This window comes from Taudactylus pleione, unplaced genomic scaffold, assembly GCF_031769625.1.
Source record: "Taudactylus pleione unplaced genomic scaffold, aTauple2 ptg000849l, whole genome shotgun sequence".
Classification (NCBI taxonomy): domain Eukaryota; kingdom Metazoa; phylum Chordata; class Amphibia; order Anura; family Myobatrachidae; genus Taudactylus; species Taudactylus pleione.
In genome coordinates, this window is record NW_028285251.1 from 795,005 (window position 1) to 820,395 (window position 25,391).

At 45.6% G+C, this 25,391-nt stretch overlaps 1 protein-coding gene across 7 annotated transcripts in view; it reads left to right on the forward strand.

Moving 5' to 3' along the window:
* The window catches only part of LOC148474351 (uncharacterized), a 109,599-nt gene that overhangs the window by 73,842 nt on the left and 10,366 nt on the right, over positions 1-25,391 (forward strand). Inside the window, exons 1-2 of one of the 7 annotated variants that reach the window (XM_088458762.1) lie at positions 11,078-11,864; positions 18,644-18,814. The exons of 4 other annotated variants lie outside the window; for them this stretch is intronic. The gene's annotated coding sequence lies outside the window, so the exon portion shown is untranslated. Of the gene's footprint in view, positions 1-11,077; positions 11,865-18,643; positions 18,815-25,391 lie in introns of those variants that run through there. 2 more of the 7 variants (XM_088458761.1, XM_088458764.1) reach the window with 2 other exon arrangements.

Below are 25,391 nucleotides of genomic sequence, written 5' to 3' on the forward strand. Positions count from 1 at the left end.
GTTGTTCAAACTTGGTTATCATGGCTTGCATTTGTTCCTCCAGTACTTGTGGGTTCGTAGTAATTCTACGGACCTGCAGTAATTGTGAATAGGGGAGGCCCTGTCGCAGGGATTTTGGATGGCAACTGGTTCTATGTAAAATAGTATTCCTGTCAGTTTCCTTGACAAAAATGGATGTATCTAGTTCTCCATTATTTAAAGAAATTTGAACATCCAAAAGTTTAACTTGTTTCTCTGAAATACTAAAGGTCAGTTGGACCTCATGACCAGTTCTATTATGGTCCTCTAATGTCTTCTGTAGCTGTTGTGTTGACCCTTTCCAAAAAAATCAATAGGTCATCAATAAACCTGCAATCTAGGAGGAGATTTTGAGAAACGCATGGATTTTAATAGAAATTGCTGCTGTTCCACCATATGCATAAATGCGTTGGCGTACGATGGGGCCACATTGGACCCCATCGCACATCCCGCTCTCTGCAGGTAGAACACATTGTCATACAGGAAATAGTTCCTCTCAAGAATTAGTTCTAACAATTTCAGAAATAGCGGGAAAGGAGGACCCTGATAAACTGGGTTATCCATGATGAGGTTCTCCACCGCCCTGATACCCTGTCTATGTGGGATGTGACAATATTGAAATGAACCTCTATATACCCCTGCCTGTACCTTCTAAAATCTTTCCTATAAACCTCTAAGGATGACGCTAATTTGCATACGCAGTCATACAATAAATAGAGACTCCAGACTCAGAACATGTGGTTCCGAAGCACAAAGTATTATTCAAGTAAAAGTACAGTCAGTTACACGCTATGATCTGTGTACAATAAGCGCAAGTAAATCATAAAGTCACAAGGTACAGTTTATATACATATGCATGATTAAACTTCAAAATACAATGAGAGAGACACAGAGAGAGAGAGAGAGACACAGAGAAAGAGAGACACAGAGAGAGAGAGACAGACAGATCAAACTACAATGAGAGAGACACAGACACCGAGAGAGAGAGGCACAGAGAGAGAGAGAGGCACACAGAGAGAGAGAGACACACAGAGAGAGAAACAGAGAAAGACACAGAGAGAGAGAGAGACACAGAGAGACAGACAGATCAAACTACAATGAGAGAGACACAGACACCGAGAGAGAGAGGCACACACAGAGAGAGAGAGGCACACAGAGAGAGAGAGACACAGAGAGAGAGAGACACAGAGAGACACAGATCAAACTACAATGAGAGAGACACGGAGAGAGAGAGGCACACACAGAGAGAGAGAGGCACACACAGAGAGAGAGAGGCACACACAGAGAGAGAGAGGCACACAGAGAGAGAGACACACAATTTAGGCGCAAAAGGAAATTATACAGACCCCAAGTACAGTATACATACGCATGCGCTTCCGGACCCAGAGATAGGCATCAGCAAGAGACCCCTCATCATTCAGCACGAAGACCCAGATCCAGCGTTCGTGCATTCATATTTATACACCCCCAGAATAAACAGGACAATAGTGAAGTCTGTTGCTGATATCATTGGTTCCCAGGGGTGAAGCATCTGTTACAGCACATTTAACAGGCTGGTTCAAACAGACTCTCCCTGCCTCTAACAGCTGGGGGTCTTCCTCTTCACGCCTCCTGCAGCATCCTAACAGTTGCTTCTAAAATATACATTTTGTTGCTTGTAGGCTCTGCGATCCATAACTCGGGAATGTATGATGCGATCTCCCCACCGATATCACCGGAATACTGTAAAAAGGATACGCATCACTACAACTCCAAACATGACTTGTTTAGCATGCATATTACCTTAGATATCAAATATCTTTATTTTTCAGCATTTAAACTAACTGAACCAACTTAAATCATACACTTTAGAGCTTATTGAACCTTATGTGTGAATATGTAATGTGTGGGTATTCGGGGTTTGATATAAGGACGCTAGTTATTAATGGGTGAGATTTGAGTGCATAATTTCTCATACACGAAGTGAACATTCAGCAGTGTGGATTGCTGAGCATTGTAGTTCCATGTCCTCTGTCAGCAGGCCCCCACCTGTCCTGTGTTCAAAGTAAAAAAACCTCTTTTGTTCTCCTAGACTTTTGTGTGAACTGTGAATCAAGCTGTGAAGTTGGGGCCATCCTGTCTAGGATTCAGACAAATCCAATTGTGTAGATCAATGCCTGGATTATATTACAATTGCCACAACTATACTTTATCTGCATCCAGGGATTCCCAATTTGTATGTAAAAATACCCATTGTCTATTCTATTTACTCTTACTCAGAAATCTTGTTATTCCAGTTGCCCTTGGTAGATTAACAAAAACATTGCCATCTGTTCTTAGCTCCTGAGTTGTAACTTGAAATGACGCTGGTCTCAAAATGGCATCTTGCAGATTCTTGTTTCTAAAATGGAGTCTAGCTGCCATTTGAAAGATGGCGTCTTGCACGCTTCAATTTTAAACTGATCTTGTCTCAGCCAATTATTCAGCTTCGACAGTCCACCCTTTGATAGCAAACAACATGCTATCACAATCTGCTATTTAGAATTTCATTTAGGCTTACATTTACATATTTTTTTGGTGTTATTATGGGATATCACAAGGTGGTTCTTAGTCCATCAATAATGTGTCTCTGGGTGGGGACATAAAACTACTATTATACGCACACCGCGGATCTTGGAAGATCATGTGAAAGGTGTGGGAATGCACCAGTCTTATAAAAGCAGTCTTGAAGGGGAATGTAGACTTTACATTATCTGAGGTGTTTAAAAATAACATTTCATTGATACATTCTATGCATGTCTAAATATAATACATTAAATGATGGTATTTCCTAGCTCAGGGTTGTAATGCAGTTCTGTATTTACCTCGGTATTCATACTGGCCACTATCATAATTTAATTCTTTCGTTTTACTCTATTTTTACATTTTCCACACTTCAACACAATAGGAACACACTGGACGCATCATATCTCTTTGCCTCTGTGTTCATATTGTGTGTGGAGATAGGGTGACGGTATGTTTTTATGTATACCCAGCATTTCAACATGTGTGAGGGTCATAACTTCTGGAAGTATTTTTCCCAAATAACATAATTACAATACTAAAATTGGTCAGACACTCCCCTGATTGGCATTGTACTCCTCCTCCTGACTCCACTCCATCAGCTCCGCCATCAGCTCACATCTCTTTTATCGGTCCCCCATCACAGACACTGAGTATCCCCAAACAGATCATCATTACAAAAACTCTGGAAAGAAAAAGAACTAGGATGACCACAGCAGACCACTCCATTGCTGGAAGCACTGATCTACACATTTCTTTAGCTCAGATATCTCACCGTCACCTTTTTAATCCTTCCGGCACAAGCTCGCAATCGACAGGTCCACGTTATCACCCTTGTCTCTGCCTTGTATCTCCACCGGTTGGTTAACCTCCCTATAGTGAGTGGAATGGACCCACGTATCTTCCCTGGCCACCCTTTGTGGATGATGTAGTATCGTCAGATACGGACCTTTCCACCGATCAGTCAAACAACCTGAGCTAAAAAAAATTTGGATCATAACAAATTCTCCAGATTTGACATCATGACAGTTTGCATTAGACATGTTAGTTAATAACACTTTCAATTTTGGCTATTCTCATTCATCTTCGTGAGATCCTGCACAGTTACCTCATTATCATATTTTCACATGAGGCTGCCTGTTTGAACAGTATCTCCAAGGGGGGCAAATAAAGGAAAAGTCAGTCTGGGATAATCTTAGTATTGTTACCCATCACCTTTCACATGTTCTTAGAAACGTCACCTGTAAAATAAGTCCCCCTATCATTTTTAATAATTCTAGGGATATAGTATCGGCATACAGGTTCCTGCAATTAAATCTTGTTATCAATAGCTACTGCTCTAAATAATGCCTGGGCCACTGGGTTGAATAGTATTCCGAGTAGTCGACCTCAGCCTTTCATGGCTGCCGTTTATCCTTAGCAACCTTGTGTCCTATGAGTGGGAGATAAAGCACAACAGTTTAATATCATTTAAATATGACCTAAAATACAACAATAAATCGTCCACATTTTACATTATAAGGCCTGGGAGAAGATACTGGGGTTACCTATGAACCCATGAGAAACTCGTGTTCCTGTGTGGTGTTCTTCACTTTGCAGTTCTTACTTACGTGTCCCACTTGGTGACAGTTAAAACATAATTTTGAACGGGGTGGATGAAAAGACTGTTGTGGGATTTGAGCAAGAGGGAAAGGTGGTGGGTATGGGTAAGGATAGGGAGGGTAAGGATATTGTGGGGGATATGAGTATGGGACCTGTGGTTGTGTATGATATGTGGGGTAAGGATGTGTTTGCTGTGGTGTGGGATTGGTGAGGACGTGTAATTGTTCAGGTGCAGGTGTGTCGGTTGGCTGTGATGTTATTGTCATTCCTTCCGGAGCTTGGATACTGACAGCCATTAGTTTTCCGCCCTGGGTCTCTCTCTTTGTGATATTTTTATCATGTTCTATGGCAGACTCTATGAGGTTATCTATTGTGAGTCCCCTCCAGCCAGGTTGTGAGGTCTGAACCCGAGTCTTTAAGTCGTCTCTCAGACCTTCCATGAGTACCGTGACGATCATTCTCCTGTGGTGAGTGCTATCTTTAATATCTTCTATCCCAGTGTACTGGGTGATAGCATGCAGAGCCCGATCGCAATAATCTTCTGCAGTCTCACTCTCTTTCTGTTTAATGGTGAAAATTTTGTTCCAGTTAACTACTACTGGAAAATATACACCCAAATGAGTCACAATGCGGGAAATGTTACCTTGGTTTACTTGGTCTGTTAAGGGAACGTCACCATCCAGTACACAATCCGTGATAAATTTTGTCACGTCGGTATTGCATGGTAGACAGGCCCTTAACACCACACGCCAATCTTTATTAGTGGGCTCATGAGAACTACCCAAATTTCTCAAAAATCTTTGACATTTGGCTAATTCCTTTTTGGGATCGGGGAAATCATTTATGATGGAATTTAGTTCTGCTCTTGTCCAAGGACAATGCATTACTACTTCCCTCGTGGGCACTATACCGTTCGCGTCTGCATTTCCATTTGGAACAGTTATTGTCCGAATGGGATGCAGACCGGCAGTGTTGCTACCTCTGACCTGGTTACCTGGCTGGGGGTTTAATCTGCTGCTGCTACGTATGGTATGAATAACTTCCTCTACGGGTGCAGAGGGCACTAACACTTCCCTTGCTGTTACCGATGGAGATGGCGGCACCACTCGTGATTGTGGTGATGCAGCATCTATCATCTGCACAGCATGGGAAATGGCAGACATTACAATAGGCTCATCATCCGCATAATGAACATTTTCTTTATAATTGCTTAAGAGAGGGTACAAGTTGCTTGTTACATTTTTATGGGTATTTTTGGTAACTGTACTTGCACCTCCATCCACATAAGGTGGGGGAGGTGAGCGTGAACTGCTGGCAATACTCTCCACGACGCTACATTGACGCACGTGCACGCCATTTTGCGGCTCGCCCGTATTGCAATTCAGCGTCGCGGATGTATTTTCTGGCAATGTGCTCACGACGCTAGTTTGCGTCGTTTGCACGTTGTTAAGCCAAGCATCCCCTTCATGCTGCCACAGTTTTAAACATTCAAAATAACCTTTTTCTCTCGGGAGCGCATCAAACTCATGTGATCCTGGACATTGTCTAACACATTTTTATCAAAACTGCCAATTCTGGGAAACGGTCTAACACTCTTCCTCGTCATATTAAACCATAAATCACAATATCTTATTGCATAAGTACCGTACTTGGTATGCATGCTACGACGGGCCGATCCGATCGGCGCCTCCATTAGCAGCACATCATTGCCTAACATCTCTACTGTTTGCGCGGCTCCCATTCTGAGACAACGCCTACGCTTTTCAATAAAGATTTAGACCGGTGAAAGACAATCAAGACACTTTCACTTACCTGTGGACGATTTAAGTCGGCGGCGCCCACACACCTGGATAAGATTTGAAAAAGGCAACTTCCACACCCGGATAAGATTTAGTAAGGCGACTTCCACACCTATGAGAGTTTATATGTCAGCTACTCTCACGCACCTCTCTACAACAAAGACAACATGTACACCTGCTACTGTGTATAGAACGGTAAAGCTGCTTACCGAGCGGCTAGACTAATCCTTGCACCTAGCCCTTAAGGATCATACAATACCCTTAACTTTGTTCAACAAATATTCACTGTTACACACTTTTTTTCCTGCGCACAAAAATACACGTTAACCCAGATATTGGTAATAGAAAAAAATGTAAACCTCGATGGCTTTGTTCAAACACGTGGCAGCACAACCGGAAGTACGTATACGCTATTGTGCGACCAGTCGCATACACAATAATGTGACTACCACACAACCGTATAATGGCTTTTTAACTGCATACGCAAAAGTGCGTCTCTGCTATGCGCAAACCTGCGACTTAGCCGCGTACTCAGTACTGCGACACCCCTCTAAGCGTTTGGTTCTATCAACAAAGGAAAACAAACTTTTTCCTTTCTTGTCCCTGGATTCTAGTCAGCTTCCTTGGCTCACACGAAAACGGATAGCGATTTTTCAGCACAAAGCGGTTGCAGGAAAACCCTGCATGTTTCCACTCCACCCTTTGCTGAGACATCGATAGCCGTATGTGCCATGTGAGTAGGTAAGTGACTTCACTCGATGAGCCCCCATCTGACGATATTGAAATGAACCTCTATATACCCCTGCCTGTACCTTCTAAAATCCTTCCTATAAACCTCTAAGGATGACGCTAATTTGCGTACGCAGTCATACAGTAAATAGAGACTCCAGACTTAGAACATGTGGTTCCGAAGCACAAAGTATTATTCATGTAAAAGTACAGTCAGTTACACGCTATGATCTGTACAATAAGCGCAAATACATTATAAAGTCACAAGGTACAGTCAGTTACACGCTATGATCTGTGTACAATAAGCGCAAATACATCATAAAGTCACAAGGTACAGTCAGTTACACGCTATGATCTGTGTACAATAAGCGCAAATAAATCATAAAGTCACAAGGTACAGTTGATATACATATGCATGATTAAACTTCAAAATTCAATGAGAGAGACAGAGAGAGAGACACAGAGAAAGAGAGACACAGACAGAAACACAGAGAGAGAGACACACACACAGAGAGAGACACAGAGAGACAGACAGATCAAACTACAATGAGAGACACAGAAAGAGAGAGACAGAGAGAGAAAGACAAAGAGAGGCACACACAGAGAGAGAGAGGCACACAGAGAGAGAGGCACACACAGAGAGAGAGAGACACAGAAAGCGAGAGAGAGACACAGAGAGACAGACAGATCAAACTACAATGAAGTACAGTATACATACGCAGGCGCTTCCGAACCCAGAGATAGGCATCAGCAAGAGACCCCTCGTCATTCAGCACGAAGACCCAGAACCAGCGTTCGTGCATTCATATTTATACCCCCCCAGAATAAACAGGACAATAGGGAAGTCTGTTGCCGATATCATTGGTTCCCAGGGGTGAAGCATCTGTTACAGCACATTTAACAGGCTGGTTCAAACAGACTCTCCCTGCCTCTAACAGCTGGGGGTCTTCCTCTTCACGCCTCCTGCAGCATCCTAACAGTTGCTTCTAAAATATACATTTTGTTGCTTGTAGGCTCTGCGATCCATAACTCGGGAATGTATGATGCGATCTCCCCACCGATAACACCGGAATACTGTAAAAAGGATACGCATCACTACAACTCCAAACATGACTTGTTTAGCATGTATAATACCTTAGTTATCAAATATCTTTATTTTTCAGCATTTAAACTAACTGAACCAACTTAAATCATACACTTTAGAGCTTATTGAACCTTATGTGTGAATATGTAATGTGTGGGTATTCGGGGTTTGATATAAGGACGCTAATTATTAATGGGTGAGATTTGAGTGCATAATTTCTCATACACGAAGTGAACATTCAGCAGTGTGGATTGCTGAGCATTGTAGTTCCATGTCCTCTGTCAGCAGGCCCCCACCTGTCCTGTGTTCAAAGTAAAAAAACCTCTTTTGTTCTCCCAGACTCTTGTGTGAACTGTGAATCAAGCTGTGAAGTTGGGGCCATCCTGTCTAGGATTCAGACAAATCCAATTGTGTAGATCAATGCCTGGATTATATTACAATTGCCACAACTATACTTTATCTGCATCCAGGGATTCCCAATTTGTATGTAAAAATACCCATTGTCTATTCTATTTACTCTTACTCAGAAAGCTTGTTCTTCCAGTTGCCCTTGGTAGATTAACAAAAACATTGCCATCTGTTCCTGAGTTGTAACTTGAAATGACGCTGGTCACAAAATGGCGTCTTGCAGATTCTTGTTTCTAAAATGGAGTCTAGCTGCCATTTGCAAGATGGTGTCGCGCACGCTTCAATTTTAAACTGATCTTGTCTCAGCCAATTATTCAGTTTCAACAGATGCAGACTCACCCCAGGAGGAAGTCTCTGTCCTCGCATCCCCAAAGGGGGGTTCATGTTCCATACCCCAAATGGAAAAGTCGAGTCAGCTTCCCCAGAAGGGGATTTTGGGTCCCATACTCCAACAGGGATTGTCAAGTTCTGTACTCCAGGACGGGACCTTAAGTCTCTCACCCCAGGAGAGGGTTACAAGAATTATGCCCCAAGAGGGGGTCCCAAGTCTCTCACCCCAAGAGGGGGTCCCAAGTCTCGCACCCCAAGAGGGGGTCCCAAGTCTCATGCCCCAAGAGGGGGTCCCAAGTCTTGTACCCCAAGAGGGGTTTTCAAGTCCCGTCCTCCAGGAGCAGATTTCCATACTCTTGGTGGAAGTTTCTACTGTCCTGTCTAAGAAAGAACATCTATCAAGTTCGGCTGAATCATCTAATCATCATGTTAAAGAATTTCTAAGTGGTTCCTTCTCAGTTCCTGAAAAGAATGCTGTAACTCAGGATGATATAGTGTTCATGACCTTCGATGATGATGTGTCCCAGTACACCATATTGCTTAAGCATTATGATGCCCTAATGAGAACCAATCCAACCTGTGGTATTACTCCCACCAACATCGTCCTGTTTCTTTTTATGCACTTTAGAGGTAAAGCCTTGGAGTGGGCCAACCCACTCATTGAGTCCAAGGATCCAATTCTACAAGACATAATAGCCTTCAGTACAGCTCTGCTTAAAGAATTTGTTCCTATGTGTCCGTCTCCAGATACCCGTTCTGATAAATATTCTAGAGTTATTTCAGCACCTTCAGATATTAAACTCGCATACACCGCTGTTCTCCCTTCTCAAAATCATATGGTACAGGATCAAACAGTCCGAAAGAAGAATACTCAAAGAACTTTTAGAGACCAACAACATGATACCATGAGAGTTGGTTGTGTTTCCCTCTGCCCATCTCCGGAGTCCTCTAGGTTTTCAAGTCATGTTAACTCCTCTGATCTTCCTTTGGACATGGATTCTGATTCTGAATTCGATCCTGTGCATGACAATACTCCTTTCCTCGACAACCATTTGGTATCAGACCATGCTCTTCCTAGTCATACGTTCTCCCAAAAATTACCAGTAAAAACTACTGTGCTGAAAAAGGAAAATTCTTCAGCTACCCTTCTTAACACTATGCAAATTCCTCTAGGGACAGAGAGATGCTTGAAGGGATTAACCTTTGTGATCGTGGGATACTTGGAGTCCATAGAAAAGGAGGAAGCCAAGTTGTTAATTGAGAGTTATGGAGGCAAAGTTTCCGAGAAGATAAGCAGTAAAATCGATTATCTCATTATGGGTCGTTTCGGGGGAAAAACCAAGCGAGAGAAGGCAAAGAGTCTTGGGGTCAAGGTTATTAAGGAAGATGGCTTGTTTAAGTTGATTGACATTATGCTCTCCAAGGAAAAGTTTTTTGAGCAAATTACCTCAGGAAACAATATTCCAAATACCTTCTAGAGTTTTCAAAGTTTCAAGTTCTTGAAGATATCGGACAGGCTCAGCCAAGTCTTTAGAAGTTTTCCAAGTTGTCCTGGTGTTTCGAGTTTCGAGTCTTTTGGGAAGCTTTCTTGTATTTCTGAAGGAAGTTTTGCCTTGGTGTCCGGAGTCCACCCATAAAGAGGGGGGTACTGTCACGATCCTGTCTAGTTTTTACCTTTTGTGACTTACCTCTGCCAGCTGCTCCATGGATCTGTGTTTGTAATTCTCCTGGGACATCTGCTCTGGCTGAATCATGCTGTCTGTGTGTGCAGACTGCTCTCCCCCCACACTGATTAAACACCTGGACTCTGCTCTGTCTGTGAGCATTGCTAGTCTTAATTGGAATCACAGGTGTGGTCCTGATTCTCAAGGGCTGCAGAGATGATTACTCCCTCTGCATGTTGTGCCTTGCTCCACTCTGAATGCCACTGCCAGACCACCTGTCTGTATCCACCAATCGTTGCCAGACTCTAGGTATATAGATCCTCCTCTAATAGCACTCAGTGCTTGAACATCTAGTTACGTTCCGTGGTGTACTACTTGTGCTATAGCTGTACCTCTGTGTACCAGTCTGTCCCAGGCTCCTGCTGGTTCCTAGACCAGTGTTATCCGTAAGCCTGCTGCACTCAGCTATCCACGCTACCATTTCTCACCCACGGCTCCCAGGCCGCACCAGGTAGCTTCCACGCTACCATCTCTCGCCTACGGCTCCCAGGCCGCTCCAAGTAGCTTCCACGCTACCAGCTTCTCCACACGGCTCCCAGGCCGCACCAAGTAGCTTCCACGATACCATCTCTCGCCTACGGTTCCCAGGCCGCTCCAAGTAGCTTCCACGCTACCAGCTTCTCCACACGGCTCCCAGGCTGCACCAAGTAGCTTCCACGCTACCATCTCTCACCTACGGCTCCCAGGCCGCTCCAAGTAGCTTCCACAATACCAGCTTCTCCACACGGCTCCCAGGCCGCACCAAGTAGCTTCCACGCTACCATCTCTCACCCACGGCTATCCAGCCGCTCCACGTAGCCACCCAGCTACCAGCGTCTACCGACGGCCTCCCAAGCCACAACAAGTAGCTTCTACGCTACCATCCGTCTGCAAGCCCATCTACTAGTACCTCGACCAGCTCAGTCTGCCTACCTGCTGGTCCCAGTCCGGCCCCTCCAAGTTCCTTCTGGTCTCATTCCAACGTCTCCAGTTTCCAGTTCCAGTCACTCATCACCAAAGGCAGTTGTCACTGCTACCCACTTCTTATAATAAAAGAGCTATTCATCTTAACCATGGTTCCAGTCTAGCCGGCCTCCAGTGATTCCAGTTCATCACCTGATACAGGTAACTCTCTAGCACCAACTGTGACAGTATTATGTTCATCCTTCGTCAGGTTATTAAAGTGGGGTGACTGATCTGTTCCAACATCCTGGAGAACATCTTCATGGATGAATTAATAGTAGTAGGGTCAAATTTGTACAGTTGTTTAAATTTCAAGAGTGGTTCGCGTATTGATGTCAATTTGGTTCCTGCAATAACTTCACTAATTAGTTGCTGTTTACCAAAATAGTCCTTTAATCATAATGTCCTGTTCAACTTAAAGATATCAACTGTCCATTGGAATGGTTCTGGCTTTACTGAAGGTATGAACGAAAGTCCTTTAGATAAGACTTGGTTTTCCAAAGCTGTTAACGGAGTACTGGACAAGTTAACAACTATATTTATTTCCTCCTTGGAGGTCTTTTTGTTCTGTTTCCCCCTAGTTCTCCTCTTACTGGCGCTCCTGTGGTTATATTGGATGCTGCTCCTAAAAGGAAGAAGGGACCTTGAGTTGTGCTGGTACTGGGGACTTCACTTTCACTTAATGAGGTACTAGAACCACTCTGTTGGGTTGATCTCCAACTCTGCCTCTGTAATCTCCTCTCCCTCCTAGGGTTATTACTTCTAGATGTTTCACCGAGCCATGAGTATACCCTTCTTTGTTGGTAATCGCTCTGGACCTTTGTTCATTTTTCCATTTTGTATCTTGTTCACTCGATCTTATATTGCTCAACTTGTGTCCTCAACTTGTCAATCCAGTTGATATATGTATCTTTCTCAAGTGTGGCTTTATGTGCTGTCTCAAAGCAAGTTATTTCTACTTTGGGGGCCATAGGGGGTCCACAGGGTTGACCTTGGGGGTTTAGCGGGATCTGGATCCACGGGCACCACGCAGTTAAAGCTTTTGCTGCTCCCAGGATGCACTGGCTCCATCCTCCTCTATACCCCGCCCCCGAGCCACAGGCACCTCAATTTTTAGTTGCTGTCCGGCCAGAGTCGGGTCACCTTTAGCGCAGGGGGCTGCTTATTTTTAACTGACACTTCAGAGCGGCAGCATCACACTGTCCATTGGACGTCCAAGCTGTCGCTCCTACATCCCGCTGGCGCTGCAACGCCAGTACAGATCTAGGGATCGCGGCAGGAACCCAGAGTCTGTACTAGACGGGCTCCTGGGACTCCCACGACTGCTGACGGAGTGCCGGGGATCAGGTAGGACACGGGTCACTGCTTGTGGTGACCCGCGTGTATATGCAGTCGCATGCCTCCGGTCTCTGGGGACAGACCGGAGGTGCTAGCAGTGGCGGCGGGCTCCCCTTTTCCGGAGGAATACACCGCAAGACCACTAGATCACCAAGGAATAATGCTGGCGGCGGGAGCTAGCGGCCCGGGGGTTAATTGCTAGCCAGGGGAGGCAGCCTTCCCTGTCTAGCGGCTCCTCAGCTCAGCGCACCCTTTCCGCTTAGGCCTGCCGACGCTGAGCTGTTTCCTCCTGCGGCCACTCCTCCTCTGAGGTCTCCGGCAGCAATCTTCCCTGGCAGCATCGCAGATCTCCCAGGCAGGGTGTGGACTGGTCCCACTGTGTACCTCTCCCCTGCTAGGACAGCGTACACAGCACTATATCCCTCCCAGACACTGAATCTGGGCAGCGTCCCCTGTGTACCTCTCCCCTGCTAGGACAGCGTACACAGCGCTATAGCCCTCCCAGACACTGACTCTGGGCAGCGTCCCCTGTGTACCTCTCCCCTGCTAGGACAGCGCACACAGCACTATAGCCCTCCCAGACACTGACTCTGGGCAGCGTCCCCTGTGTGCCTCTCCCCTGCTAGGACAGCGTACACAGCGCTATAGCCCTCCCAGACACTGAATCTGGGCAGCGTCCCCTGTGTACCTCTCCCCTGCTAGGAAAGCGTACACAGCGCTATAGCCCTCCCAGACACTGACTCTGGGCAGCGTCCCCTGTGTACCTCTCGCCTGCTAGGAAAGTGTACACAGCACTATAGCCCTCCCAGACACTGAATCTTGGCAGCCTCCCCTGTGTACCTCTCCCCTGCTAGGACAGTGTACACAGCGCTATAGCCCTCCCAGACACTGACTCTGGGCAGCGTCTCCCTGTGTACCTCTCCCCTGCTAGGACAGCGTACACAGCGCTATAGCCCTCCCAGACACTGACTCTGGGCAGCTTCCCCCTGTGTACCTCTCCCCTGCTAGGACAGTGTACACAGCACTATAGCCCTCCCAGGCACTGACTCTGGGCAGCATCCCCTGTGTACCTCTCCCCTGCTAGGACAGTGTACACAGCACTATAGCCCTCCCAGACACTGAATCTTGGCAGCATCCCCCTGTGTACCTCTCCCCTGCTAGGACAGTGTACACAGCACTATAGCCCTCCCAGACACTGAATCTTGGCAGCCTCCCCTGTGTACCTCTCCCCTGCTAGGACAGTGTACACAGCGCTATAGCCCTCCCAGACACTGACTCTGGGCAGCGTCTCCCTGTGTACCTCTCCCCTGCTAGGACAGCGTACACAGCGCTATAGCCCTCCCAGACACTGACTCTGGGCAGCTTCCCCCTGTGTACCTCTCCCCTGCTAGGACAGTGTACACAGCACTATAGCCCTCCCAGACACTGACTCTGGGCAGCCTCCCCTGTGTACCTCTCCCCTGCTAGGACAGTGTACACAGCACTATAGCCCTCCCAGACACTGAATCTTGGCAGCATCCCCCTGTGTACCTCTCCCCTGCTAGGACAGTGTACACAGCACTATAGCCCTCCCAGACACTGACTCTGGGCAGCGTCCCCTGTGTACCTCTCCCCTGCTAGGACAGCGTACACAGCACTATAGCCCTCCCAGACACTGACTCTGGGCAGCGTCCCCATGTGTACCTCTCCCCTGCTAGTACAGTGTACACAGCACTATAGCCCTCCCAGACACTGACTCTGGGCAGCGTCCCCCTGTGTACCTCTCCCCTGCTAGGACAGCGCACACAGCACTATAGCCCTCCCAGACACTGACTCTGGGCAGCGTCCCCCTGTGTACCTCTCCCCTGCTAGAACAGTGTACACAGCACTATAGCCCTCCCAGACACTGACTCTGGGCAACGTCCCCCTCTGTACCTCTCCCCTGCTAGGACAGCGCACACAGCACTATAGCCCTCCCAGACACTGAATCTGGGCAGCGTCCCCTGTGTACCTCTCCCCTGCTAGGACAGTGTACTCAGCACTATAGCTCTCCCAGACACTGACTCTGGGCAGCGTCCCCCTGTGTACCTCTCCCCTGCTAGGACAGCGCACACAGCACTATAGCCCTCCCAGACACTGACTCTGGGCAGCGCCCTCTGTGTACCTCTCCCCTGCTAGGACAGCGTACACAGCACTATAGCCCTCCCAGACACTGACTCTGGGCAGGGTGATTGTAGTGACAAGGTGCAGTGGGTATTACTTCTGCATTGTATGTGACCAGTACTAGTGCTGACTGTCTGTGCTTTATTTTTCCTTACTGTCAGTCTATACCTATCCCTTTCCTTCTCCTACATCCCTGGCAGGTGTGTGGGTAGGGCTTTTCTCTGATCTCACTTGCATAAATTCATGTATTTGTGAGGTCGGTCACATACAGTTGTGTGCTACACGGTGCCATATCTATGGGCTTGTGTGCTGCATGCTTGTGGGTGCGCAGGAGTCAAACACTGAACTTCCCTATTGTGTTATATATATATTTTATCATGTCTGACGAGGAAGTTGAGCGCTCCGCGGCTCCTACGTTCTCCTGCAGACGATGTGTCGCAGGAGTAAATAGCGTTCCCGCTAGGCTGTTTTAGCGGGGCGCGGCGCCCTGCCCTCCTTCTGGAGGGCAAAAAGCACCCTGCCCTCACAGCCTGCGGGTGCCGTTCTCACCCGCGGGACGCAGTGTCCCGCGGGTGGAGAAACATGCGGCGTCCCGGTCACCGCCGGAGAATAGACGCCGGGCGCCTGCGTCCGGCATCTATTCTCCCTTTCTGCAGCGCTTGGGGCTGCCCGGCATGTCCGTAAGTGCCGGGCACGCACCCAAGTGTGACGAAAAGGGGACGCGTCTTATAGACACGCCCCCTTTTCATGACCACGCACCCTTTTCGGACGCGCGCGCGCATAAGGTTGCCCTCTCTAGCTCCGGCGCCCTGCCTGCCGCCGGAGCTAGAGTGAACACTGAGTAAATAAGGAGGATTTATCACAGGATGGGCTGTGTGTGCGGTGCCAGCAGTTACCTGGTCCCTCTAACCCTACAATTTCACAGGACCCTCCTTGGGCGGTGTTTTCTCAGGTGCTGGCTTCCATCGCGGTCCGTCTGGTGGTCCTGACTGCTCTTCCCAATAGGGGGTTGCACCAACCAGCCATCCCCCATTCCCCGGGTATACCGCATCTGTTGCAGTCTCCCCTTGGGCCTCAGACTGTTAGTCCATATATGGGGTTACCTATATATAGTCTCCTCCAGTGACTCTGCAGTCTGTTATTCCCTTTCAGGGACTCCCTCAGGCGGGGCAAACACCATGGGTGGATGTGTTCTCCAGTTCAGTCCAGAGTTTGACGGCTTCGTCTTCAGCCTTTCAAACTATGTTACGTAGTGACTAGCCTCAGACGGCGTCTAAACGCCCTGTTATGTCATCCCAGCCTATGCAAATATCAGACTCGGAGGCATCCTCGGATGATGGTGAATTGCTTGAGAACTCTGACTCGGATTCCCCTGTCCGGGAGTTTGAAGCTAAGTCTTCCATTAATGTGCCGGGATTGGTAAGGGCGGTGCGGTCCATTCTTGATATAGAGGATGACGCACCAGCTCCTAAATCCAAGTATCCAGATTTCAAACAGACAAAGTTGACTTTGGCAGTTTTTCCCCTATCTGACCAGCTGACTGATCATGTGGCGGAGGCCTGGCATTCGCCTAGTAAGAGGTTCCAGCCGCAGAACCTTTTAACGTCTAGTTATCCGTTTCCTGCAAGTCATTGCAAAAAAGTGGGAAACTCCATCTGTGGTGGATTCTCATGTTACTCGCTTAATCAAGAGTGCTACCTCGCCTATGCCGTCCATTTCATCCCTAAAGGATCCCAGAGACAGGAAGGTGGAGACTTGTTTAAAATCGATCTATTCCCTCTCAGGGGTGGTGGCCTGCCCGTCCATGGCCATCTCTTGGGTGGCTAAGGCCATTGAGAGTTGGGCCAATGTACTGGAAGATACATCAGCCCCTCTGGACCAAAAACAGGTCAATAAAAGGAAATCAAATGCAGCTGCTACATTACACACAGTTCAAGAAATATAATTTCTGGCTATTATTCTGAGCCTATTCACTACACTTGTGGTCTTCATTTGTGTGAGCTGAACCAATCCAGTAAATTCATACACAAAACAGAGAAATAGGTAGTGTGGGAGGGTGCACCAGATCATAGAGGTACTAAATATGCCTAACATCAGCTAATACTCCACAAACTCCTCCCCTAACAATCCTATAGGTCAAGAGAAAACCACAACTGACATTCTCAATCTTACAGGGTAAACAACTGCAACACATTAAGGAGACAACACACACAGAAACACCTCATGGTTTAGTCTCTTTCATGTTTATTTCAATTCAAAACTTTCAGTCCTACTGAGATGAGTGGAAGAAGAAAAGACTTACAGCAGTATTCAATTAGCGTAGCCCCGAAGTGCTGCCCAACGCCGGCACTTATCAGGCTTTTTTTTTGGGACCTGATGTGTCTCGAAAAATAATCCATGAAAAGCGCAATTTTTTTCCCCACCGCGATGGCGAAAACACATAGGTCAGTGAGCTTATAACGGATCCTATGTGTTTTTGTCTGAAATATCCTTGGGGGGGAATCGGCCAAAAAATGCGGATTATCAGCAAAAAAATCTGTTTTTCCACCCCCAAAAAATATTGGGGCTAATTGGATATTGGGGTATGTCTGGCTCTCTTTTGCTGAGATAAAGAAAAATCCCAATTACTTTGTATTGTTAATGTTAGAAAGCATGGTTGATCATGTTTCTAATACATAGCAATGTTTCACACTATTGAAATAATTAGCAGGATTAAAAAGAAAATCATTAATACAAATAACAACGGTTTAAACCAAATAAACCTTTTTTTTTTTTTTTTTTTAAGCTGTTTTGTTTCCAACCCTGATTCCCACCATTCCCGCTGATATGCCGCCCATTGAAGAGAAGCAGATTGGATCTATTGGTTTAGGGGCCATTACTCTATTGGAATCTAGCAGCCCTCAATTAAGCAGCATGGAGATTGAGCAAAAAATGTTAAACCAGAAAGGTCATTCTGATCAATTTAGGTCCTTCTACAGGGGAGAAAGAAAAATTCCTCTCACATTTATTACAGGATCTGGTAAACTTTTGCTTCTCATACAGGAATGAAGTTACTGATATGAAAGAAGACACCTCACAAGTCCTACAGCGTTCAGCATGTTTCTGGACAGAAAGCTAGCAGAGGATGTGCTCACAGATCAGATCATTTATAGCGCCATGGGATCTAACCCTAATACCGGGTCCCTTTTATGTCATCTCCTTTAGAGCCTCCACAGAAAACATCTTTAGAATATCTTACTTGGAAGGTGGTTTTCTTGACTGAGATCACATCACCCAGTATAGTAAGCAAGATACAGGCTTTATGGGCAGAAGAACCTTAGACAGAGTCGTATTAATCCAAAATTTGTACCAAAAGTAGTTCCCGCTTTTCATCTCAATCAAGACATCACTCTGCCATGTTTCTTTCCTCAGCCAAAGGATGACAAAAAAAAGAACGACATACCTTAGATCTGTATCTGTCTACTTACTCTGAGTAAGAGAATTCCGGAAGACAGAAAACCTATTTGTTTTCACTACAGGAATCAAGGTTATGGGCCAACTAAGCAAACCATTGCAAAATGGATTAGATTAGTAATTGTCTTCATCTATAGGTGGAAAGTTCTTAAGGTACATATTTTTTTTTAAGACACACTCGACTAGGGCAGTATCGACCTCGTGGGTGAGGTAGGTGGAAGCATCGGTAAATGACATCTGCGGGACGGCAGCTTGGACCTCCATACATACGTTCACAAGTCATTACGCATTAGATCTGTCAGGCGCTCACTTTAGAAGTAGAGTTCTTCAAGAGGCACTTTAAATAAACATTTACATTGGTTCTGCACATTCTTGAGGCCTTCACTGTATTTTGCTTTTGTATATCCCAAGGTAATGGCTGCCATGGAGGAACGAAGAAGAAAATAACGGATTATACTCACCGATCATTCTGTTTCTTCAAGATAATCCATGGCAGCCTATAGAGTAACCTCCCTTTAATCGTGTTTTTCCAGGAATCGAGTACTGGGAGACACTCAAAATGATAAAGGAAAGGAGAACGAGCTGGATTATATACATCAGGTGGGCAATACCTTACAAAAAATGTCCTGTCTATACTAAGGGGAATGGGTCCTAAACCCAAGGGAATGGCTGCCATGGAGTATCTTGAAGAAAAAGAATTATCGGTGAGTATATTGTTTTTTTTTGTGTTATTCTTGTGTTGGGACTACATTTCTAATATACCGTATACGTCTCCCACTTCTCATTAGCCTTCACCAAAGTGCTGGTGATCCTGCAATTTGCTCTCTGTCACGATATGTCAGGAATCACGATATGTAACAGGAAGTGCCCGCCATGAACTCCCTATAGGAACAGCAGCTAGTGCTTCTCACGTTGCACAATGATTGTGGGTAGAAACGGACACCACAAAATACATAGTATCTTTGTCAGAAGGCAGATTTATTATCTAACCACAACACAATTTAAGCTGGACGCTAATTAAAGAGATAAATAAATAGGAAAAATAGCAGCATATACCTGTAGGTATGTGTAGACCTACTAGAAGACAGACTATCCAGAGATAGTCGTTATAGAACTATAATACACTAAAGTGATGTTGCGCTAATAATCAAATTAAATAAAAATAATTTGTATACCTTGACATGACAGAAATGAAAACCAAGACGCCAAATATAATTTGTTCAAAATGCAGTTTATATAAAAAACACAATATCAATATTACTATAAAATGTGTAATCGTGCATAATATATATATCTCATATGAAAACCACACCAGAAATCCTTATATAGCTGTATAAATAAATTTCCTTACAGGGTATCAATTTTAGTTGAAATTTTGTATCAAAGTCATATTTCTCACTGGACTTGTCTGTTATTCCTCATTAATCAGACCTCTAATACTGTAGCAGTAAGAGGCTCGCTGTAAATAGCGGTGCTTAAAATATATGAAATAGGGAGTCCCGGCTTAAGGGGAAAACTGCTCCCAGCTTGCGTGGCTTTGCCATGTTCTTCTCAGCTTCTGCCTTTGCAGCCTAATCGCCTTCTTAGCCTCCTTCCTCCTGGTAAGATACGCCTCTGTCGTTATTATTTTGTCTGCTTATATTTCCTAAAAGCCATCTTTTTTGTTTCACATTAGTTGATACATGTTTTGTAAACCACACTGTCTTCCTTTTCCTGGTGCTTTTCCTAACCCTTTTAATACAAAGGTCTGTAGCCTCCAGTATAGCATTTTTTATTATTTCCCACCTCTCCTGCTCTCCTTCCAAGGTCCTCCAATCTGCCACTGACACAGGGGCATATTCATCAACGTTAAAATAATGTTTTTAAAGACATTTTCCTTAATTAACATTATTTTAGTATTCATGAAGTGACTTAACACAGGAGATATCACTGATATCTCCTTGCTAAGTCTCCCTGTGTTAATTTCCACACTCTCCATACATTAGTACATTAGTACATTAGTATGAGGACAGTAGTACATTAGTATAGGTACATTAGTATGAGGACAGTAGTACATTAGTATAGGTACATTAGTACATTGATACATTAGTATGAGTACATTAGTACATTGATACATTAGTATGGGGATATGGAAATTATGGTATTCATCAAATTCCGAAAATTATGTATTTTCGGAATTTGATGGAGTTACTATCCTCCACAGTGAGGTGGTGAACAGCAGGTTACACTTACCTGTGTTAGCGTGTGCAGGTCCCTCGGCGTCTTCCTCCGGTGCTTTGGTCCCTCATCTGGCTCCGGTGTCTGCTCGGAACCTGTGTTCTCCCAGCAGAAAACAATAAAGTTTCGGGGGGGAAAAAAAAAAAACTTTTTATTTTTCTAAACTGTACTGTGTTCTGCTGGGAGAACACAAGGTCCGAGCAGACACCAGAGCCGGAGGCGCTGCAGCGGCCAGGTAAGTGCGGGACAGGAGGGAGGAGGGGACACAAAATTACAGCAGCTGTAGGCAGTGCAGCGCATGTCCCGGTTTTACAAATGTAACATGTACAGCACTGATTACAGCTGCGGTAAGGTAGGGGACTGAATACAGCTGCGGTAAGGTAGAGCACCTGATTAGAGCTGCGGTAAGGTAGAGCACCGATTACAGCTGCGGTAAGGTAGAGCAACGATTACAGCTGTGGTAAGGTAGAGCACTGAGTACAGCTGTGGTAAGGTACAGCGCTGATCACAGCTGCGGTAAGGTAGAGCACTGAGTACAGCTGCGGTAAGGTAGGGGACTGAATACAGCTGCGGTAAGGTAGAGCACCGATTACAGCTGCGGTAAGGTAGAGCAACGATTACAGCTGCGGTAAGGTAGAGCAACGATTACAGCTGTGGTAAGGTAGAGCACCGATTACAGCTGCGCTAAGGTAGAGTACTGGTTACAGCTGGGATAAGGTACAGCACTGGTTACAGCTGTGGTAAGGTACAGCACTGATCACAGCTGTGGTAAGGTAGAGCACTGAGTACAGCTGCGGTAAGGTAGAGCACCGATCACAGCTGCGGTAAGGTAGAGCACTGAGTACAGCTGGGGTAAGGTAGGGGACTGAATACAGCTGCGGTAAGGTAGAGCACCGATTACAGCTGCGGTAAGGTAGAGCAACGATTACAGCTGCGGTAAGGTAGAGCAACGATTACAGCTGTGGTAAGGTAGAGCACCGATTACAGCTGCGCTAAGGTAGAGTACTGGTTACAGCTGGGATAAGGTACAGCACTGGTTACAGCTGTGGTAAGGTACAGCACTGATCACAGCTGTGGTAAGGTAGAGCACTGAGTACAGCTGCGGTAAGGTAGAGCACCGATCACAGCTGCGGTAAGGTAGAGCACTGAGTACAGCTGCGGTAAGGTACAGCGCTGATCACAGCTGCGGTAAGATAGAGCACCGATCACAGCTGCGGTAAGGTAGAGCACCGATCACAGCTGCGGTAAGGTAGAGCACTGAGTACAGCTGCGGTAAGGTACAGCGCTGATCACAGCTGCGGTAAGGTAGAGCACCGATCACAGCTGCGGTAAGGTAGAGCACTGATCACAGCTGCAGTAAGGTGGAGCACTGATTACAGCTGGGGTAAGGTACAGCACTGGTTACATCTGCGGTAAGGTAGAGCACTGGTTACAGCTGGGGTAAGGTACAGCACTGATCACAGCTGCGGTAAGGTAGAGCGCCGATCACAGCTGCGGTAAGGTAGAGCACCGATCACAGCTGGGGTAAGGTAGAGCACCGATCACAGCTGGGGTAAGGTAGAGCACCGATCACAGCTGCGGTAAGGTAGAGCACCGATCACAGCTGCGGTAAGGTAGAGCACCGATCACAGCTGCGGTAAGGTAGAGCACTGATTACAGCTGGGGTAAGGTAGAGCACTGATTACAGCTGCGGTAAGGTAGAGCACTGATTACAGCTGCGGTAAGGTAGAGCCCTGATTACAGCTGCGGTAAGGTACAGCACTGGTTACAGCTGCGGTAAGGTACAGCACTGATAACAGCTGCGGTAAGGTAGAGCACCGAGTACAGCTGCGGTAAGGTACAGCACCGATCACAGCTGCGGTAAGGTACAGCACCGATCACAGCTGCGGTAAGGTAGAGCACCGATTACAGCTGCGGTAAGGTAGAGCACTGATTATAGCTGCGGTAAGGTAGAGCACTGATTACAGCTACGGTAAGGTAGGTATAGGCAGGGAAAATTATCTATTTCCCGAAAAGCTGTCATCGCAAAGATGACAGCTATTCAAAATGGTTATGAAGAGGAGGAATGATGAATTCCTCCGGTAATTAGGTAACACTCCATGCCAGCTCTAGACCTAATTACCTCCAGAGAATTTTAAGTTATGATGAATAGGCCCCATAGTAACACATCTCCCCATCTCTGCACAGTCAGCCTTCCTAACATCTAACACTATTGTTTGTGTATGGCATGAATTGGACCCTGTCTTTACACTAAACCATAATGCTTGGTAATAACTGGATCCTAGGTTCTCACCCACATTTACATCCGATATTCTGTCACAATTTGTGAGTAACAAGTCCAGAATAGCATTTTTGTGAGTGGGCTCCCTCACCAATTGTTTGAGAGATGCTCCCTGAAGAGAATTTAGAAAGTGGCCACTTCTAGAGAAACTTGCAGCAGACACCTCCCAGCTTATATCAGGTAAATTAAAGTCTCCCATGATTATGACCTCTCCTTTTAAAGCCATTCTAGTAATGTCCTGCAATAGGTACTTATCCAGTTCATGTCCCTGTCCAGGTGGTCTATAGATCATCCCAGTACGAATTATGTGCTTGTCCCCCGTTTCTATGGTCACCCAAAGGGCCTCAGTTGTTGCTTCAACATTTTGTACTATAGTAGCATTTATGCTGTTTTCCACATACATAGCTACTCCTCCTCCAATCCTGCCCATTCTGTCCTTTCTAAATAGATAATATATCCCGGTATGGCTATGTCCCAGTCATGATTTTCATTACACCATGCCTCTAATTGCTGCAATATCTAGTTCATCCCTTGTCATTATTGCAATTAGTTTTGCTTGTGCATCTATTTTTCAGAGACATGGTTAGACAGTATATTACAAATGACAATGGTCAAGATGATTGTTGGTATTACCTGGTCTCAGATGTTTTTCAATGTTTTTTTTAACTGTTATTTAAAAGGTTTTCTACACTTTGTAAATTTCTTCACTTTGTGAATTTCTGAACTCAGCCAACTGCCCCCATAACTGAATGCAAAGATAAAGTAGGTCTGATTAATTGATCCCTTGATTGATTGGTTTAATTAACCCCCCATGTTATGTCACTTGAAGCTATGATGCAGAATGTTTAGTGTTGGCATTATGATGAGAGAGACAGGATAACTAGGCAATGTGAGGGGCGGAGGATGGGATGAAATGATGAGGATGTTTAGTGTTGGCATTATGATGAGAGAGACAGGATAACTAGGCATGGGCGGAGGATGAGATGAAATGATGAGGATGTTTAGTGTTGGCATTATGATGAGAGAAAGACAGGATAACTAGGCAATGTGAGGGGCAGAGGATGGGATGAAATGATGAGGATGTTTAGTGTTGGCATTATGATGAGAGAGAGACAGGATAACTAGGCAATGTGAGGGACGGAGGATGGGATGAAATGATGAGGATGTTTAGTGTTGGCATTATGATGAGAGAGAGACAGGATAACTAGGCAATGTGAGGGGCAGAGGATGGGATGAAATGATGAGGATGTTTAGTGTTGGCATTATGATGAGAGAGAGACAGGATAACTAGTCAATGTGAGGGACGGAGGATGGGATGAAACGATGAGGATGTTTAGTGTTGGCATTATGATGATAGAGACAGGATAACTAGGCAATGTGAGGGGCGGAGGATTGGATGAAATGATGAGGATCTTTAGTGTTGTCATTATGGTGAGAGAGAGACAGGATAACTAGGCAATGTGATGGGCAGAGGATTGGATGAAATGATGAGGATGGTTAGTGTTGGCATTATGATGAGAGAGAGACAGGATAACTAGGCAATGTGAGGGGCGGGGGATGGGATGAAATGATGAGGATGTTTAGTGTTGACATTATGATGAGAGAGACAGGATAACTAGGCAATGTGAGGGGCGGAGGATGGGATGAAATGATGAGGATGTTTAGTGTTGGCATTATGATGAGAGAGACGGGATAACTAGGCAATGTGAGATGCGGTGGATGGGATGAAATGATGAGGATGTTTAGTGTTGGCATTATGATGAGAGAGACGGGATAACTAGGCAATGTGAGGGGCGGAGGATGAGATGAAATGATGAGGATGTTTAGTGTTGGCATTATGATGAGAGAGAGACAGGATAACTAGGCAATGTGAGGGGCGGAGGATGAGATGAAATGATGAGGATGTTTAGTGTTGGCATTATGATGAGAGAGAGACAGGATAACTAGGCAATGTGAGGGACGGAGGATGGGATGAAATGATGAGGATGTTTAGTGTTGGCATTATGAGAGAGAGAGACGGGATAACTAGGCAATGTGAGGGGCGGAGGATGGGATGAAATGATGAGGATGTTGAGTGTTGGCATTATGATGAGAGAGAGACAGGATTAGGCAATGTGAGGGACAGAGGATGGGATGAAATGATGAGGATGTTTAGTGTTGGCATTATGATGAGAGAGAGACAGGATAACTAGGCAATGTGAGGGACGGAGGATGGGATGAAATGATGAGGATGTTTAGTGTTGGCATTATGATGAGAGAGAGACAGGATAACTATTCTTTATAACACATACAACAAAGAATATAAATCTATAATGGCATCAATACATTTATATTCACTATTCAGCTGAGGATATACCTCAATCATGGATGACAGAAGGGCAGTGTATGAAGACTGGACAATACGGATAACTAAGACCCAGGAAAAATAAATAATAAATGGGCAACATAAACAGTGTAACACGTCCTAAGCGTTCCCAGATTACACAGCACTTTATATGGGGAAGGACAACAGGTCCCGGCAAACAGAGCGTGGCAGACATAGCTCCTGTACATGTATTGCGCCAGACATGGAGTGGCAGATATAGCTCCTGTACATGTATTGCGCCAGATATGGAGAGGCAGACATAGCTCCTATACATGTATTGTGGCAGACATAGCTCCGGTACATGTATTGCGCCAGACGTAGCTCCTGTACATGTATTGCGCCAGAAATGGAGTGGCAGACATAGATCCTGTACATATATTGCGCCATACATAGCTCCTGTACATGTATTGCACCAGAC